Source organism: Neophocaena asiaeorientalis, unplaced genomic scaffold, assembly GCF_003031525.2.
Source record: "Neophocaena asiaeorientalis asiaeorientalis breed wild unplaced genomic scaffold, Neophocaena_asiaeorientalis_V1.1 scaffold649, whole genome shotgun sequence".
Classification (NCBI taxonomy): Eukaryota; Metazoa; Chordata; class Mammalia; order Artiodactyla; family Phocoenidae; genus Neophocaena; species Neophocaena asiaeorientalis.
In genome coordinates this window covers 2,168,348-2,174,304 of record NW_020173202.1, presented here as the reverse complement: position 1 = coordinate 2,174,304, position 5,957 = coordinate 2,168,348, and the positions used below count along the sequence as shown (strand labels likewise).

General features: G+C 53.1%; 1 long non-coding RNA gene across 1 annotated transcript; it reads right to left on the bottom strand.

Annotated features, from left to right (window-relative positions):
• Window positions 1-2,197: 2,197 nt before the first annotated feature.
• On the bottom strand, window positions 2,198-5,549 carry LOC112399651 (uncharacterized). Its single transcript, XR_003003272.1, has 3 exons — window positions 5,435-5,549; window positions 4,715-4,779; window positions 2,198-3,210 (listed from the first exon to the last, which is right to left on the bottom strand). It is a non-coding gene; the product is annotated as an uncharacterized LOC112399651 (long non-coding RNA).
• Between the last annotated feature and the right edge of the window lie 408 nt (window positions 5,550-5,957).

Genomic DNA, 5,957 nt, shown 5'->3' with positions numbered 1-5,957 from the left:
AGGGGGGAGGGGGAGGGGAGGGGGCCTTACCCCTGCTGCAGGGACCTGGCATTGCAGCCCGAGGGCACCTGCTCTGGACCTTTCCTTCCGTCCTTCTCCCCCCGCACAAAGTTCACCTGCCGAACTCCTGCTCTCGGAGGGGCAGCCATGCAGCCGTGAGCCCGGTGAGCCCGTGGCCCTGAGACAGCTGACCTGTCCGCACCTGGAATCCCGTGTCAGTCCAGCTGCAGGGCACGAGCCTCCGGGTCGGGGTCCACCCCAGATCACAGAAGGACCCCAGCAGGGTGGCAGTGGCTGACAACTGTGGACCATGGAGCCGGTGGCCCCGGCAGGTGGACCCGTCAGCGTGAGCGGCTCAGCGACGGGGACAGGCGGGCTCTCCATCGCCCTTCTCAGCAGAAAGAGTAAAATCACCGCAGGCCTCGACCTTTGATTGGGGTACAGACAGGCCAGTCTCTCAGTCCCTGAGGTGGGACAGGAGGACTGGGACCAAAATGGCAGGGGGACAAAAACACCTGCCCTCCCGGCCCGGCCCGGCCCGCCCCCGCGGGATCCACAGCAGTATGGGCGGACGCTGGGTCTGTGGGTCTGATGTCTGTTTCACTGGGAGCCATGAATCCTTCCTTCTCCGTCTTCGCCATGCTTGTCACTGAGCAGAACCGGAATTTATCGGAATAAAGAACCGTGTGATTCTAGCCGAGGTAGCTCCCCTTGGTAACTACAGGAAGACGTTTCCATCTCGCTGGGTCACTCCTTTCTCAGCCGACAGCCCGGAGGTCTCCACAGCGTCCTGCACGTGCCGGGGACGCTTCCCTCCCATGAGCCTAGGTGTGTGCGCTCCTGCCGGACGCGCTCTGGGGGGGACACACCCTGGGGACGCTCCGGTGCCCTCTCTCCCCCCGTGTCACCCTGGAGGGCCAGCGTCGAGCCTCGCCTGTCTGTGTCAAAGGGGTCTGAGGACTGTTTTGGAAACATGACTGAATGCATTTTCCCCTGAAGCTTCTGAGTGACGTTCATGCCCAGAGAAGGACCAGGCCTCGCAGCTCACCCGCTGCCTCAGAGCCTCCACAGTCCCAGGAAGGGACGCTGGGAGCAGGTCCCGGGAGGAGCAGGCCGTGCTAAATGTCAGAGAGGATAAATGCCCCTCCCTCCAGGGACTAGGATCCAGGAAGTGGCAGGGCTTTGCTGCACTAGGGTTTGGGGTGGTAAGCAAGGACCACAAACCGGAGGCCCGAGGCCGAGGTGTCCGACCCTGTAGTTTCCGCCCTCACCTCCTCCGCTTTGGGTGCTGCCAGCAGCCCCGGTGCCCGCAGGGGACGCCTGACCCCAGTCTCTGCCTCTGTCTTCACGTGGCTTCTCCCTGGGCCTGCGTCCACATCTCCCCGGTTTACAAGGACACCAGTCATTTGGGGTTAGGGCCGCTCTGACAACCTCGCCCGCGCTTGATTCTCTCTGCAAAGGCCCCATTTCCGAACAAGGCCGGGTTCCCGGGCTCCGAGATTCCCACCTCAGCACACCTTTCTGGGGGATGCCCAGTAGATGCCCCGATGGTCCTGCGTTCCAGCCACGATCTTAGCAAGCCTCCCGAGTCCTGCCCACGGCTCTCCCAGAGATGCCCGAGCTTAAATTAAAAACAAGGAAAAATAGCACAGAAGAAAGCAGTTTTTTTTCTATAACGTTTTACCTCCAATAAACTACAAAATTGTGCAAAGTAGCTGAAGTGTTCGCTTTAGCAATTTGTGTGAGACGTTGCCATGAGTCCAAACTTCTGTGCGAGAACCTCGTATTTGTGACCTTTGACCCCATAACACTTTTAGGATTTCAAGAAAATAACCATCGAGTCAGGCAGGGGCACACAGGACTTTGCCACAGCATTCCTTGTCGTATTAAAAAATTAGGAACTTACAAGTTCAGCAGAGGAATGGGCCGCTTTATTATGGGGTAACCACGGATTGGACTACATTGCTCACAATGTAATAGTGAAAAACAGAGTCTCAAAGTGTATATACAGAATTCTCTCCAGTGTATAAATATATGCACGTAAAGCCTGAAAGAAAATACATCAAGATGTTAACAGGAGCTCTCTCTGGGTGGCAGAAACATAAGTCATCTAGATTTTTCTTCTGTATACTCTCCTGTATTTTCTTAATTTTCTACAGTAAATAGAAATTACATTTGTATAGAACGAAAAGGCAGGAACATTATTTCAAAATAAATACAGGTTATTTTCTGACAGCCACAAAACAATGGGGAACCAGTCAGAACAATTTTGGCTTTTGAGGGCTCTTCATGACACACATGTTCTGTGACTGCCCAGGGACTGCTGGGCTCTGAACCCACGCAACTTGAGAAAAATCAGTGGAAAAAAAGGACTCTGGGGCCATCTTGAAACACTTATCTGTTACGTTTCAAACGTTGCTTGAGCGATGTGAGCCTTGGGGATGTGCGTGACAACGATGCCTCCTACGGAAGATGTGACAATGCCGGGCAAGGGTCTCTCCCCTTCTCCGTGCGTTTCAGGAACCCACATCCCAAGGCCAGCATTGCAGCCCAGCCTGCGGGTGCTACGATGTGTGAGAGTTTATCCCATGCACACAGAGAAGGCAGAGCAATGTGGAAGTGTGGACCCTGCGCAGATGTCCAGATGAGCAGCCTGGGGTCGTGTGAGGTGCGTGAGAAGCAGGTGTGGACAGACCAAGGGGGCGCACGCTCCCTCTGTCCACACTGGCTCTCCTCTCCCTGTGACCCTGTCCGACTCCAGGATAACACACCTGCTTCACGCGAAGCCAGAACTTCCCCGTGACCTCAGAGCCTGACGTCCGTCTCGGAGCATCCGGGGGGAGCATCAATCCGCAAGGGACCCCATTTACTTCTCCAGCCTTGACGTCTGTGGGGTTTGGTCATTTTCCCTTTGAAGGGCTCTCACCTCTGAACCTTTCCCTCCTATTAAAACCCTTTGTAACAGGAAAATTTTGCTATTCCTGCTTTTATGAGCTCGTCACCCCTTTACCTCTGCAAGTGTGAGATGTCTTCTCCTGTAAAAATGAACAGTGAACAGTTTGGGGGTTTCTTAGAGACATTGTTCAATCTGTCCAAAGGGTCCGATGGTCATAACACACCTGTCAGTAGAGCACCAGGTCATTCCTTGCAGCACCTGTGGGCCTCGTAAACCCAGGACGCTGAGACCAGAGCCGGCTGAGTCTGGGGGAGCTGGAGGGGTTGAAAAGGGAAGCTTATGTCAGTGGATCGACATCTACACGATGGCGAAACCCTCACCGCATCACTCCATAAAGAAGAAAAATTCAAACTCTGATCCCTTTCATGCTGGTCACTTACCGCTATAGAAAAGGATTATAGATACAAATAGACAATTGAACTATTTTTTGAATGTGAACCAATAAATCTCAGTTATTTCGAATTTTGGACTTGTTCTAAGGCTTCAGTAAGAGAAAGGTGGTTTTCTGAGATTTGAGGACTGAGAGCTGTGTGTCTAGGGCCAGGGGCCAGGGGCTTTTTCTTCAAGAGAAACCTGTCTTTGGTCTTTTTCTACCAAAATGTATTCTCCGTTCACATTTTTTTTTTTTTTTTTGGCTTGGCCCATTATTATTTAGAAGCATTCTCAATCACCTCTACACCAATAGAGCTAAAAAATCAAAACCTCAAAGTGAAGACTAGGGTCCTCAGTTTTAAAAATAGACTTTTATGTGCCTTCATTTTCAACGTTTGATTTAAAATCATGATCTCATACGAGGGAGTTACAAAGTCTGAAACCACAGCCAGCTAGCGCTTGGCTTCTCCAGGCTCTGCTCTTGGGCACAGCTCTCTGCGGGTCTTCGGCAGCTGGCGTCGGGGACGCCGTCCTGGGGCCCCTCCGAGCGGTCCCGCGTTTGCGGCCTCCTCATCCTCACCGCCAGCATCACCAGCACCATCATCGTAGCACACATCGACTGGCTGCCCAACAAGGGCCACCACTTATTAACTAAGCCCTGCAAAGTTCTGTACAAACACTGAAGCTTAAGTAACGCGCTGAGGTTCCGTGGCTACTAAGTCCCGGGCTGTCCCACTCTGTAACCTAGAGCTGAACCGCTCCACGTCCGGCCATCTTGCAGAACGCTGCCCACAGTTGGAGGTGGAAGCCTCCTCTTTCTTTCCTGCCCGACTGTGTTTTGTGAGCACAAGGACGTATCCAAGGAAGCAAACCCCTCCTTGTGGTGGTGATTTTGTGTAGACACGCAGTCACTTGGCAAGGCTGCAGTTACAGAGACGTTCTGACACCGGCTTGAACGTTAAACTGACCGGTAGTTGCAAACCTTGCTTTTCCAAATCCTGGGGCCTCCCTGGGGCCACGGCGGAGCTGGGGTGTTCGGGTTGGGGGGCATCCAGACCCACTCCCCTCTTCCGGTAGTGCAGCCCAAGGGTGATATGTGTCTTCACTCCGGGCTTTCTCACTAAATTGAGTTTGGAGAAGGGATAGCATGGCTAGGATGTTTGAAAAACACTGGGACTGATGGTTTTTAAGGTTGTTTTTTTATTTGGGGATTTGATAATTTTGTAGTTTGTTTCTTAGATATTCAACGGCAAGAATTTATCATTTTGCCAACCACAAATATTTATGCCAGTTTTTAGTTGGCTAAGTGGCTATGAAGGGTCAGCCATGGGCACGGCTCTGACCTACGAGACACGGCGAGAGGGCTCAGCGGCAGAGGGGACATACCTGGCAGGTGACCTCATGGGTGACCAGGTGAGGACAGGCTGAAGCTTTAGTCATCTGGAGTAAACCTAGAGGGAAGAAATAAACATTTCCCTCTAGAGAAACTGTGCAGAGAGAAAATGTAAAGCTTCTGATAGCCTTTGAAATAAAAAGGTATATTTTGCGATGAAATGAGAATAAGAAGTGCAAATTTCAGAGGGAGACTAGAAACCGGTAGGAAACCACGACTCTGTGGACTCGGGCTCTTTGCTGCTCCTGGGATGGGAGACTGCTTTCCTCCAGCAGCTTGGTGGGTGAGCTGAGAGCTTTCCTCTTCCTGCTTCAGAGGGCAAGCTATTCACTAAGGGTTCCTTGGCCCTGCGGTCTCTTTCACCCGAATCTCTCCCCTCCCTGGGGACGTTGTACCATCCCCACCTGTACGTGAACCTCCCTCTACTGACGTGACAGCTTCTACAACGAGCAGGGGTCTGTGTTCCTCGCCTCCCTGAATGCCCCCAGTGGATGCTACGAGCTGAGCTTGGCAACAACTGAACATATGAGGAAGGAGGTCTGTCCTCCCTACCAGGCGCTGACTGGAAAGCCTTCTGGATGTCAAGTCCCCCGAGGGTCCTGAGGCCGTCTGTGACAGCTGGCTCTGGGGGTGGGTTTCCTCCCGAGGTCACAACCGTGTCTGTCTGCGTGTGTGTCCCGCAGGAACATGGCGTTTTGCTCTCAAACTCTTACCTGGAAAGACAGATGCATACAGCAGGAGTCCAGGCGTCCACTAGGCCAGATCAGAATCCCACTCCACCTCGACCACGATCAGGTCACCTTGTCTCTGCGACTCACTGGCCCCAGGTGTGCTGCCCCGCCTCCTGCCCCCAGCCCCGCTGAGGCCGCCAGGAGCACAGCTGCCCACGTGGGGAAGAAGCTGCCGGGAGATAATGCACATTAAAGTCCCCGTCCCTTCGTCGCTCAGATTCCTCAGGATACTTCTAACAACATCACGCAGCTCCACGAAGCCTTGCTGTTTGCAAACACTGGAAGGGCCTTTGGAATGTAGATATTTATCTATCCTGAAATTTCAGAAATATTTATCCAAAATCTGTTGTCTTCAAGATCTCATTTCCGCGAGAAGATGAAAGCACTGGATCTCGCCCACCACTCTCCCCCCGCACACTGCATCGCCACGTGGTGCTCCCTCACGGAGAGGCGGACGGGGACCGCAGGCCTGAGGCGTCTAGGGGACCGAGCAGGTGGGAAGGGT